Source organism: Choloepus didactylus, chromosome 4, assembly GCF_015220235.1.
Source record: "Choloepus didactylus isolate mChoDid1 chromosome 4, mChoDid1.pri, whole genome shotgun sequence".
NCBI classification, from domain to species: Eukaryota; Metazoa; Chordata; class Mammalia; order Pilosa; family Megalonychidae; genus Choloepus; species Choloepus didactylus.
The window spans coordinates 3,249,788-3,263,578 of record NC_051310.1 but is presented as its reverse complement, the minus strand read 5'-3'; the positions used below and the strand labels follow the sequence as shown (position 1 = coordinate 3,263,578).

The following is a 13,791-nucleotide window of genomic DNA, read 5'->3' as shown; positions in this document are numbered from 1 at the left end:
TGAACAATGCCGCTACGAACATCGGTATGCAAATATCTGTTTGTGTCACTGCTTTCAGATATTCTGGGTATATACCGAGAAGTGAAATTGCTGTATCATGGGTACATGATATCTGGTTTTCTGAGGCACCACCAATATGTCATCCAGAGTGGCTGTACCATTATACAGTCCCACCAACAATGAATAAGCATTCCCATTTCTCCCCATCCTCTCCAGCATTTGTAGTTTCCTGTTTGTTTAATGGCAGCCATTCTAATTGGTGTGAGATGATATGTCATTGTGGTCTTATTTGCATCTCCCTAATAGCTAGTGAAGATGAACATTTTTTCATGTTTTTTAGCCATTTGTATTTCCTCTTAAGGGAAATGTCTTTTCATATCTTTTGCCCATTTTATAATTGGCCGATTGTACTACTGTTGTTGAGTTGTAGGATTTCTTTATATATGCAAGACACCTGTCTCTTTTCAGACACACAGTTTCCAAATATTTTCTCCTGTTGAGTTGGCTGCCTCTTTAACTTTCTGACAAATTCCTTTGTGATACAGAAGCTTTTAAGTTTGAGGAGTTTCCATTTATACATTTTTCCTTTCATTCCTTGTGCTTTGGGTATAAGGTCTAAGAAGCGACCTCTTAATACTAGGTCTTGGAGATGTTTCCCTGTATTATCTTCTAGAAGTTTTATGGTACTGTCTCTTATATTGAGGTCTTTGATCCACTGTGAGTTAATTTTTGTATAGGGTGTAAGGTAGTGGTCCTCTTTCTTTCTTTTGGATATGGATATCCAGTTCTCCCAGCACCATTTGTTGAAGAGACTGTTCTGTCCCAGATCATTGGATTTAGGGCTTTATTAAAAATCAGTCGACTGTAGATAAGGTCTGTTTCTGAAATCTCAGTTTGATTCCATCGATCAATATGTCTGTCTTTGTGCCAATACCATGCTGTTTTGACTACTGTGGCTTTATAGTAAGCTTCAAAGTCAGGAAGTGTAAGTCCTCCCACTTTTCTTTTTTAGAATGTTTTTAGCAATTTGAGTCATCTTTCCCTTCCAAATAAATTTGATAACTAGCTTTTCCAGTACTGCAAATTAGGTTGTTGGAATTTTGATTGGAATTGCATTGAATCTGTAGATCAGTTTGGGTAGGGTTAACATCTTGATGATGTTTAGCCTTCCTATCCATGAACACAGAATATTTTTCCATCTCTTTAGGTCCACTTTTCTTCCTTTTAGTGAAGTTATGTAATTTTCTGTGTAGAGGTCTCTTACATCCTTGGTTAAGTTTATTCCTAGGTACTTGATTTTTTTAGTTGCTATTGAGAATGGAATCTTTTTCTTGAGTGACTCTTTAGTTAGGTCATTTCTAGTGTGTTGGAACATTATTTACATGTGCATTAATCTTGTAATCCGTCACTTTGCTAAATTTGTTTATTAGCTTGAGCTATGCCATCGATTTCTCAGGGTTTTTGAAATATAAGATCATATCATCTGCAAATAATGACGGTTTTACTTCTTCATTTCCAATTTGGTTGCTTTTTATTTCTTTGCCTTGCGGGATTGCTCTGGCTAGCACTTCTAGCACAATGTTGAATAATAGTGGTGACAGCGGGCATCCTTGTCTCATTCCTGATCTTAGAGGGAAGGCTTTCAGTCTCTCAATATTGGGTACTATGCTGGCTGTGGGTTTTTTCATATATGCCCTTTATCATATCGAGGAAGTTTCCTTCATTTCCTACCTTTTGAAGTGTTTTTATCAAAAATGGGTGCTGAAAAAAATTTTGTTGAATGCTGTTTCAGCATCTATTGAGATGATTGTTTGATTTTTCCCTTTTGATTTGTTAATGTTCTGTATTACATTGATCTTCTTATGTTGAACCATCCTTGCATGCCTAGAATGAACCTCACTTGGTCATGGTGTAGTATTTTTTTAATGTGTCTTTTTTTTTTTTTTTTTTTTTGGAGCAGATTAGCTTGCGCTTTATTTTTTTTTATTTTTTTTATTTTATTTTTTTTTAATCTTCATTTTATTGAGATATATTCACATACCACACAGTCATACAAAACAAATCGTACTTTCGATTGTTTACAGTACCATTACATAGTTGTACATTCATCACCCAAATCAATCCCTGACACCTTCATTAGCACACACACAAAAATAACAAGAATAATAATTAGAGTGAAAAAGAGCAATTGAAGTAAAAAAGAACACTGGGTACCTTTGTCTATTTGTTTCCTTCCCCTATTTTTCTACTCATCCATCCATAAACTAGACAAAGTGGAGTGTGGTCCTTATAGCTTTCCCAATCCTATTGTCACCCCTCATAAGCTACATTTTTATACAACTGTCTTCAAGATTCATGGGTTCTGGGTTGTAGTTTGATAGTTTCAGGGATCCACCACCAGCTACCCCAATTCTTTGGAACCTAAAAAGGGTTGTCTAAAGTGTGCATAAGAGTGCCCACCAGAGTGACCTGTCGGCTCCTTTTGGAATCTCTGTGCCACTGAAGCTTATTTCATTTCCTTTCACATCCCCCTTTTGGTCAAGAAGATGTTCTCCGTCCCACGATGCCGGGTCTACATTCCTCCCCGGGAGTCATATTCCACGTTGCCAGGGAGATTCACTCCCCTGGGTGTCTGATCCCACGTAGGGGGGAGGGCAGTAATTTCACCTTTCAAGTTGGCTTAGCCAGAGAGAGAGGGCCACATCTGAGCAACAAAGAGGCATTCGGGAGGAGGCTCTTAGGCACAACCATAGGGAGGCCTAGCCCCTCCTTTGCAGCAACCGTCTTCCCAAGGGTAAAACTTATGGTAGAGGGTTCAACCCATCAAACCACCAGTCCCCTATATCTGTGGTCATGTTAGCAACCATGGAGGTGGGGTAGGCGAATACCCCTGCATTCTCCACAGGCTCCTCAAGGGGGCACTACATCTTTTTTTTTCCTTGTTTTTCTTTCTTTTTTTTTTTTTAACTTTCCCTTCTTTTTTAAATCAACTGTATGAAAAAAAAGTTAAAAAGAAAGCAAACATACAATAAAAGAACATTTCAAAGAGACCGTAACAAGGGAGTAAGAAAAAGACAACTAACCTAAGATAACTGCTTAACTTCCAACATGTTCCTACTTTACCCCAAGAAAGTTACATAATATAGCAACATTTCTGTGAACTTGTTCCTACTATATCCATCAGAAATTAACAGACCATAGTCATTCCTGGGCATCCCCAGAACGTTAAATAGCTTATCTGTTCTTCTTGGATTATTGTTCCCCCTTCCTTAATTGCTCTCTATTGCATTCTACATTATAAACCATTTGTTTTACATTTTTGAAAGTTCACATTAGTGGTAGCATATAATATTTCTCTTTTTGTGCCTGGCTTATTTCGCTCAGTATTATGTCTTCAAGGTTCATCCATGTTGTCATATGTTTCACGAGATCGTTCCTTCTTACTGCCACGTAGTATTCCATCGTGTGTATATACCACATTTTATTTATCCACTCATCTGTTGAAGGACATTTGGGTTGTTTCTATCTCTTGGCAATTGTGAATAATGCTGCTATGAACATTGGCGTGCAGATATCTGTTCATGTCACTGCTTTCCGATCTTCCGGGTATATACCGAGAAGTGCAATTGCTGGATCGAATGGTAACTCTATATCTAGTTTTCTAAGGAACTGCCAGACTGACTTCCAGAGTGGCTGAACCATTATACAGTCCCACCAACAGTGAATAAGAGTTCCAATTTCTCCACATCCCCTCCAGCATTTGTAGTTTCCTGTTTGTTTAATGGCAGCCATTCTAACTGGTGTTAGATGGTATCTCATTGTGGTCTTAATTTGCATCTCTCTAATAGCTAGTGAAGCTGAACATTTTTTCATGTGTTTCTTGGCCATTTGTATTTCCTCTTCAGAGAACTATCTTTTCATATCTTTTGCCCATTTTATAATTGGGCCGTCTGTACTATTGTCATTGAGTTGTAGGATTTTTTTATATATGCAAGATATCAGTCTTTTGTCAGATACATGGTTTCCAAAAATTTTTTCCCATTGAGTTGGCTGCCTCTTTACCTTTTTGAGAAATTCCTTTGAGGTGCAGAAACTTCTAAGCTTGAGGAGTTCCCATTTATCTATTTTCTCTTTTGTTGCTTGTGCTTTGGGTGTAAAGTCTAGGAAGTGGCCTCCTAATACAAGGTCTTGAAGATGTTTTCCTACATTATCTTCTAGGAGTTTTATGGTACTTTCTTTTATATTGAGATCTTTGGTCCATTTTGAGTTAATTTTTGTGTAGGGGGTGAGGTAGGGGTCCTCTTTCATTCTTTTGGATATGGATAGCCAACTCTCCCAGCCCCATTTGTTGAAAAGACCATTATGACTCAGTTCAGTGACTTTGGGGGCCTTATCAAAGATCAGTCGGCCATAGATCTGAGGGTCTATCTCCGAATTCTCAATTCGATTCCATTGATCTATATGTCTATCTTTGTGCCAGTACCATGCTGTTTTGGCAACTGTGGCTTTATAATAAGCTTCAAAGTCAGGGAGTGTAAGTCCTCCCACTTCGTTTTTCTTTTTTAGAGTGTCTTTAGCAATTCGAGGCATCTTCCCTTTCCAAATAAATTTGATAACTAGCTTTTCCAAGTCTGCAAAGTAGGTTGTTGGAATTTTGATTGGGATTGCATTGAATCTGTAGATGAGTTTGGGTAGAATTGACATCTTAATGACATTTAGCCTTCCTATCCATGAACATGGAATATTTTTCCATCTTTTAAGGTCCCCTTCTATTTCTTTTAGTAGAGTTATGTAGTTTTCTTTGTATAGGTCTTTTACATCTTTGGTTAAGTTGATTCCTAGGTACTTGATTTTTTTAGTTGCTATTGAAAATGGTATCTTTTTCTTGAGTGTCTCTTCAGTTTGTTCATTTCTAGCATATAGAAACATTACTGACTTATGTGCATTAATCTTGTATCCCGCTACTTTGCTAAATTTGTTTATTAGCTCTAGTAGCTGTATCGTCGATTTCTCAGGGTTTTCCAGATATAAGATCATATCATCTGCAAACAATGACAGTTTTACTTCTTCTTTTCCAATTTGCATGCCTTTTATTTCTTTGTCTTGCCGGATTGCCCTGGCTAGCACTTCCAGCACAATGTTGAATAACGGTGGTGACAGCGGGCATCCTTGTCTTGTTCCTGATCTTAGAGGGAAGGCTTTCAGTCTCTCACCATTGAGTACTATGCTGGCTGTGGATTTTTCATATATGCTCTTTATCATGTTGAGGAAGTTTCCTTCAATTCCTACCTTTTGAAGTGTTTTTATCAAAAAGGGATGTTGGATTTTGTCAAATGGTTTTTCAGCATCTATTGAGATGATCAATTGATTTTTCCCTTTTGACTTGTTAATGTGTTGTAATACATTGATTGATTTTCTTATGTTGAACCATCCTTGCATGCCTGGAATGAACCCCACTTGGTCATGGTGTATGATTTTTTTAATGTGTCTTTGGATTCGATTTGCAAGTATTTTGTTGAGGATTTTTGCATCTATATTCATTAGGGAGATTGGCCGGTAGTTTTCCTTTTTTGTAGCATCTTTGCCTGGTTTTGGTATGAGATTGATGTTAGCTTCATAAAATGAGTTAGGTAGTGTTCCGTTTTCTTCAATGTTTTGAAAGAGTTTGAGTAAGATTGGTGTCAGTTCTTTCTGGAAAGTTTGGTAGAATCCCCTGTGAAGCCATCTGGCCCTGGGCATTTATTTGTGGGAAGATTTTTGATGACTGATTGGATCTCTTTGCTTGTGATGGGTTGGTTGAGGTCTTCTATTTCTTCTCTGGTCAGTCTAGGTTGTTCATATGTTTCCAGGAAATTGTCCATTTCTTCTACATTATCCAGTTTGTTGCCATACAGTTGTTCATAATATCCTCTTATAATTTTTTTAATTTCTTCAGGATCTGCAGTTATGTCACCTTTTTCATTCATTATTTTGTTTATATGGGTCTTCTCTCTTTTTGATTTTGTCAGTCTAGCTAGGGGCTTGTCAATCTTGTTGATCTTCTCAAAGAACCAACTTTTGGTGATATTTATCCTCTCTATTGTTTTTTTGTTCTCTATGTCATTTATTTCTGCTTTAATCCTTGTTATTTCTTTTCTTGTACTTGGTTTAGGATTGGTTTGCTGTTCATTTTCTAGCTTCTTCAGCTGATCCATTAGTTCTTTGATTTTGGCTCTTTCTTCCTTTTTAATATATGTGTTTAGTGCTATAAATTTCCCCCTTAGCACTGCTTTTGCTGCATCCCATAGGTTTTGGTATGTTGTGTTCTCATTTTCATTCGTCTCTATATATTTAGCAATTTCTCTTGCTATTTCTTCTTTAACCCACTGATTGTTTAGGAGTGTGTTGTTTAACCTCCAGGTATTTGTGAATTTTCTAAGTCTCTGATGGTTATTGACTTCTAATTGTATTCCATTGTGGTCAGAGAATGTGCTTTGAATAATTTCAATCTTTTTTAAATTTATTGAGGCTTGTTTTATGTCCCAGCATATGATCTATTCTGGAGAAAGTTCCATGAGCACTAGAAAAGTATGTGTATCCTGGTGATTTGGGATGTAATGTCCTGTATATGTCTGTTAAATCTAATTCATTGATCAGATTGTTTAGGTTTTCAGTTTCCTTATTGGTCTTCTGTCTGGTTGATCTATCTATAGGAGAGAGTGATGTGTTGAAGTCTCCCACAATTATTGTGGAAACATCAATTGCTTCCTTTAGTTTTGCCAGTGTTTCTCTCATGTATTTTGTGGCACCTTGATTGGGTGCATAGACATTTACGATTGTTATTTCTTCTTGCTGAATTGCCCCTTTTATTAGTATGTAGTGGCCTTCTTTGTCTCTCAAAACATCCCTGCATTTGAAGTCTATTTTATCTGAGATTAATATTGCTACACCTGCTTTCTTTTGGCTGTAGCTTGCATGAAATATTTTTTTCCATCTTTTCACTTTGAGTTTCTTTGTGTCCCTGTGTCTAAGATGAGTCTCTTGTATGCAACATATTGATGGTTCATTTTTTTTGATCTATTCTGTGAATCTATATCTTTTAATTGGGGAGTTTAATCCATTTACATTCAACGTTATAACCGTGAAGGCATTTCTTGAATCAGCCATCTTATCCTTTGGTTTATGTTTGTCATATTTTTCCCCTCTGTCTATTAATATCCTTTATTGTACCGATACCGAATCTCTTTAGTACTGAACCTTTCTCCAAGTCTCTCTGTCCTTTCTTTGTTTCTCTGTCTGTAGGGCTCCCTTGAGTATCTCCAGTAGGGCAGGTCTCTTGTTAGCAAATTCTCTCAGCATTTGTTTGTCTGTGAAAAATTTAAGCTCTCCCTCAAATTTGAAGGAGAGCTTTGCTGGATAAAGTATTCTTGGCTGGAAATTTTTCTCACTCAGAATTTTAAATATATCGTGCCACTGCCTTCTTGCCTCCATGGTGGCTGCTGAGTAGTCACTACTTAGTCTTTTGCTGTTTCCTTTGTATGTGGTCAATTGCTTTTCTCTTGCTGCTTTCAGAACTTGCTCCTTCTCTTCTGTGTTTGACAGTGTGATCAGTATATGTCTCGGAGTGGGTTTGTTTGGATTTATTCTATTTGGGGTTCGCTGAGCATTTATGATTTGTGTATTTATGTTGTTTAGAGGATTTGGGAAGTTTTCCCCAACAATTTCTTTGAATACTCTTCCTAGACCTTTACCCTTTTCTTCCCCTTCTGGGACACCAATGAGTCTTATATTCGGACGTTTCATATTATCTATCATATCCCTGAGGTCCATTTCGATTTTTTCAATTTTTTTCCCCATTCTTTCTTTTATGCTTTCATTTTCCATTCTGTCATCTTCCAGGTCACTGATTCGTTGTTCAACTTCCTCTAGTCTTGTACTATGAGTGTCCAGAATCTTTTTAATTTGATCAACAGTTTCTTTAATTTCCATAAGATCATCCATTTTTTTATTTAGTCTTGCAATGTCTTCTTTATGCTCTTCTAGGGTCTTCTTGATTTCCTTCATATCCCGTACTAGGGTCTCATTGTTCATCTTTAGTTCTTTGAGTACCTGCTCTAGGTGCTGTGTCTCTTCTGATCTTTTGATTTGGGTGCTTGGGCTTGGGTTATCCATATCGTCTGGTTTTTTCATATGCTTTATAATTTTCTGTTGTTTTTTTCCTCGTGGCATTTGCTGAACTTGATAGGGTTCTTTTAGGATTTGTAGACCAATTGAAGTCCTTATCTCTAATTTATCAGATCTACAGCTTCATGGAGTACACTTTCTCTAACTAACCAGCAGGTGGCGTCCACGAGCCACCTGTTCTCCACAAGCCAGTTCTCACCTGCTTAGCCTTTGTGGTGAGTGGGGGAGTGAGTCTTGTGGGGTCCAATTGGTGTACCAAGCTTGCTGTGTAGTTGGTGTTGCCCGCCCTGTATATGGGGCGTGTTTCTGGGCAGTCAGGGAGGGGGGGTGGCCCTAACAATCAAATCTCCCTGGTGATCCTAGAGTTTTAAAGCTGCTGCAATAGTCTAATCCTTCAGTTGAGTCCTGCTACAGTTTGTCTTTGCCACTGACCCACAAGTCCTTGGTATTGGCGTATGGCTCCTGAGACTTGCAAGTGGGCCCCTCTTCCAGGCCGTGCACCCCGGGTCCTCTGTTGAGGGATGACTGTGCTATGTCACAGGTGAGTGCCGTCCCCCCAGGGCAGTTCTGGGCTGCTGGGCTGTGTAGGGAGGCTCCCAGTCTGCTGAAATGATGGCTGAATGGGGCGTTGTTAATTCACACTGCTCCACCTTCCCAACTCTGGGACAATCAGCTGAGGTTGCAGGGAAGGCTAATGTCCACGCCCAGTTTTGTGGTGTGTGCCTGTTATTTGAAGCGCTTCCGTCACACTGGGTTGTGTGGGGCAGCTCTGGGCTATGGGGCTGGCAATGGGCAGGAGTGTTTCCTGTCCACCAGGATGATGGCTGTGAGTGGACACCCTCCTTTTCTTGGGAAGTTGTGGTGTTTAGTGAATTTTCTCAGCCACTGGATTATTGCCTTTTGTCTCAGAGCTCTCTTAGTTCTGCTCTTGACTTGACCTGCCCAAGTTGCAAGTCTTTGAAGCTTTCTGTATTGGGCTTCTTAGAGTAATTGTTTTAGAAAAAGAAAAAAGGATTAAAAAAAAAAAAGGGCCCTCCTCAGAGATCTAATGGGTTATTGAAATGCTAAGAGACAAAGCAACCAGGGCCATTAAGGAAAGGTCCACAGGGCAGAGAGATCAGCTTTTCTTCGGGATTTGCATATGCGCCTCAGGGCCTGAGCTCTGCCCTTCCCCTTTCTATGTTCACCAGAACTCCAAAAATCCTCCGCTTTTATTTTGGAGTTTTTCGTGTTGTTTTTTTTCTATGCCTGTCTCCTCTCTGCTGGGCTGGCTGCTCTCAGATTCTCTGGTGTCTGGTCTCAGTCTATCTATGGTTGGAATTTGGATCAGTAGAATGAGTTTCCGATAAGGGCTGCCACTGCAGTTCTCCCTTCTCCTTCCCGGAGCTGACAGCCCCTCCTCCCACGGGACTTAGCCTGGCAGGGAGGGGCGTGGGTCCCCTGGCCACAAAAACTTACAGATTTCGCTGATCTCAGCAGTTCCACGTTTTCATGAGTGTTGTATGAAGTATGCCCAAAGTCAGATTGCTCTGTGGTGTCCAGTCCACGCAGTTCCTGGCTTTCTACCTACTTTCCTGGAGGAGTAACTAAAACATACAGCTTACCAGTCCGCCATCTTGCCCCGCCTCTTTTAATGTGTCTTTGGATACAGTTTGCAAGTATTTTGTCGAGAATTTTTGCATCTATATTCATTAGGGAGATTGGCCTGTAGTTTTCCTTTCTTGTAGCATCTTTATCTAGTTTTGATATTAGAATGATGCTGGCTTCATAAAATGAGTTAGGTAGTGTTCCATTTTCTCCAGTTTTTTGGAAGAGTTTAAGTAGGATTGATGTCAGTTCTTTTTGGAAAGTTTGGTGGAAATCCCCTCTGAAGCCATCTGGTCATGGGCTTTTATTTGTAGGAAGCTTTTTGATGACTGGTTGGATCTCTTTGCTTGTGATTGGTTTGTTGAGGTCTTCTGTTTCCTCTCTGGTCAGTCTAGGTTGTTCATGTGTTTCCAGGAAATATTCATTTCCTCTTAATTATCTACTTTGTTGGCATACAGTTGTTCATAGTATCCTCTTATGACTTTTAAAATGTCTTTGGGGTTCACAGTAATGTCCCCTCTCTCATTTGCTATTTCGTGTATTTGGGTCTTGTCTCTTTTTGACTTTGTCAGTCTAGGTAAGGGCTTGTCAATCTTGTTGATCTTCTCAAAGAACTAACTTTTGGTTTTATTTATTCTCTCTATTGTTTTTTGTTTCCCATATCATTTATTTCTGCTTTAATCCTTGTTATTTATTTTCTTTACTTGCTTCAGAATTAGTTTGCTGTTCATTTTCTAGTTTTCTTCAGTTGTTCCATTAGTTCTTTGATTTTAGCTCTTTCTTCCTGTTTAAATTATGCATTTATAGCTATAGATTTCCCCTTCAGTACTGCCTTTGCTGCATCCCATAAGTTTTGATAAGTTGTTTTTTTCTTTTCATTCTTCTCTAGATATTCAGCAGTTTCTCTTGCAATTTCTTCAACTCGCTATTCGTTTATAGGTGTGTTATTTAACCTCCAGGTATTTGTGAATGTTCTAGATCTTTGATGGTTATTGACTTCTAGTTGCATTCCATTGTGATCAGAGATTGTGCTTTGAATAATTCCAATCTTTTTAAATTTATTGAGATTTGTTTTATGCCCCAGCATATGATCTATCCTGGAGAAAGTCCCATGAACTCTAGAGAAGAATGTATATCCTGGTAATTTGGGATATAATGCTCTGTGTATGTCTGTTAAGTCTAATTCATTTATCACATTGTTTAGTTTTTCAGTTTCCTTATTGGTCCTCTGTCTGGTTGATCTATCTATAGGAGAGAGTGGTGTATTGAAGTCTCTCCTGATTATCGTGGAAACATCTATTGCTTCCTTCAGTTTTGTGAATGTTTGCCTCATGTACTTTTGAGTACTTTGGGTTCATAAACATTTATGATTGTTATTCTTCTTAGTGAATTGTCCCTTTTATTAGAATATAGTGTCCTTCTTTGTCTCTTACGACATTCTTGCATTTAAAGTCTATTTTATCTGACATTAGTATTGCTACTCCTGCTTTCTTTTGGCTGAAGCTTGCATGGGATATTTTTCCCATCCTTTCACTTTCAATTTCTTTGTGTCACTGGGTCTAAGATGAGTCTCTTGTATGCAGCATATAGAGGGATCATATTTCGTAATCCATTCTGCCAAACTGTATATTTTAATTGGAGAGTTTAATCCATTCACATTCAATATTTTTACTGTGAAGGCAGTTCTTGAATCAGCGATCTTCTCCTTCGGTTTTTATTTGTCAGAAGTGTCTCTCTGTTTATTTCCATGTCTCTGTGTTTATTTCCTTTAAAGTATCCTTACTAATGCTCTTTAGTTCTGTGCCCTTCTCCAGACATCTCTCTCCTTTTTTTTCTCAGCCAGTAGAACTCCCTTTAATATTTCTTGTAGGACAGGTCTCTTGTTAGCATATTGTCTCAGCATTTGTTTCTCTGTGAGGTTTTAAGCTCTCCCTCAATTTTGAAGGAGAGCTTTGCTGGATAAAGAATTCTTGGCTGGCAGTTTTTCTCTTTCCAAATTTTAAATATGTCATACCACTGCCTTCTTGCCTCCATGGTGCTTGCTGAGTAGTCAGTGCTTAGTCTTATGTGGTTTCCCTTGTATGTGATGAATTGCTTCTCTCTTGCTGCTTCTGGAACTTTCTCTTCAGCATTTGACAGTATGATCAGAATATGTCTCAGAGTGGGTTTATTTTGATTTATTCTATTTGGAATTTGTTGGGCATCTTTGATTTACATATTTATGTCATTTAGAAGGGTTGGGAAGTTTTCCCCAACAATTTCTTTGAATATTCTTCCCAGCCCTTTACTCTTCTCTTCCCCTTCTGGAACACCAATGATTCTTATATTTGTGCTCTTCATGTTGTCTATCATGTCCCGGAGATCCATTTCAAAAATTTTTTAATTTTTTTCACCATTCGTTCTTTTGTGCTTTCCCTTTCCATCATGCTATCTTTGAGTTTTCTAAATCATTTCTGTACTTCTTCAAATCTGGTGTTGTACTTCTCAAGAATCTTTTAAATTTTGATCAACGGTATCTTTTATTTCCATACGATCCATTATTTTTTAATTTACTCTTGGAAATTCTTCTTTATGCTCTTCTAGGGTCTTTTTCATGTCCTTTATATCTTGAGCCATGATATTGATGTTTGTGAGTACTTCTTTGATTAATTGCTCCAAGTTCTGTGTCTCCTTTGGCTTTTTTATTTGGACCTTTGGGTTATCCATGTCTTCTTGTTTCTTCATATGCTTTATATTTTTCTGTTGATTGTGGCCTCTTGACATTTGTTTATCGTGGTAGGGTTCTTTTAGGATATGCAGACTTATTTGAACAATTATCTACAATTTGACAGCTACAGCTTGGTAGAGTGCACTTTCCCTGACCTACGAGCAGATGGCGCTCCCGAGCCACCTATTACCCTCAAGCCAGTTCTCCCCCAACTTTGTCTTGCAGCCAGTGGGGGTCCAAACCTTGTGGCGGTCCAATCAGGCACCAATTTTCTTTGTAGTGTGGGGATTGCCAGCCCTGTGTGGTGGCATGTGTTGTGCACTTTGGCAGGAAGTTGGCTCCAGGAGACAGTGGTCCCAGCTGCTCCCGGGGCTGTGGATTGAGTACCCTGGGGCTGCAGGGCTGTGCATCTCACCTTCCAGCTCAGATATCCCACAGTTCCTGTCTGCAGTGCACCCACGAGTCCCTGGGTTTGGGGGAAGCCTTCTGGCACTTCTGTGTGGCACCCTCACCTCTAGGTTGTACATACCGGGGGTTTCGTGGAGGAAGAGTGGATGCTATTACAAGCCCGCCAAATCCTGAATTCCCTCAGGGAAGCTCTTGGCTGCTGGGCTGTGAAGGGTCATCTCCACAGCCAGCTGCAAAGATGGCTGCATGGGGTGTGGAAACTACCTCCTTCTGCGTTCGTCTGTCTGCTCCAACCACCAGTCCCTGGCATGGGGGTTCTTGGCCGCAGGTCTGTGAAGGGTTATCACCTATGCCAGGCACTGAGGATGGTGCCCGGGGCGTGGAAGGCTACTTCCCACCGTACTTGACTGCGGCTCTGGCTGCCTATTCCCTGTCTGCCTTCCGGGCCAGACACTCACCTGCCTCTAAACGCAGCCTCTCAGTTTCTCCCAGCACACAGTCACTGTGGGTGTAGAAGTCTCTGCCCAGCTGGTGGAGCCCTGGAGCCGCTGTTCTGGGCACTGTTTGTCCTTTACCTAGTGTTTTTCACGGAGGAGACTTTTGCTTTGTCTCTCGTAATCTGCCACCTTGTATCTCCAATCAGTATTTTCATTTTTGTACATGAAAAATTGAGACCTAAAGAGATGAAGTTAACTTGGTCTGATTTTTCCACAAAAATTAATAGTTATTTGTTGCAGTTGGTGGAATCTGTTTTAAATGTTATAACCCTTTGTAGCCAGATTGCTCTCTTTTGTGATGTTTAGATGGTTAATAATTTAACTTTCAAAGTGAGAGGAAAGTAAATCCTCAAAGTCTCCCCAAAATAAAGTGTTTGCTACACAGATAATACTTTCCACTGTTGTTAACTGGGTGGCAATTATGAAAGA

General features: G+C 39.3%; 1 protein-coding gene across 1 annotated transcript in view; it reads left to right on the top strand.

The window, feature by feature from the left end:
* Positions 1-13,791, top strand: part of TDRD9 (tudor domain containing 9) — a 119,705-nt gene that overhangs the window by 12,912 nt on the left and 93,002 nt on the right. The gene's annotated exons all lie outside the window — the stretch shown is intronic.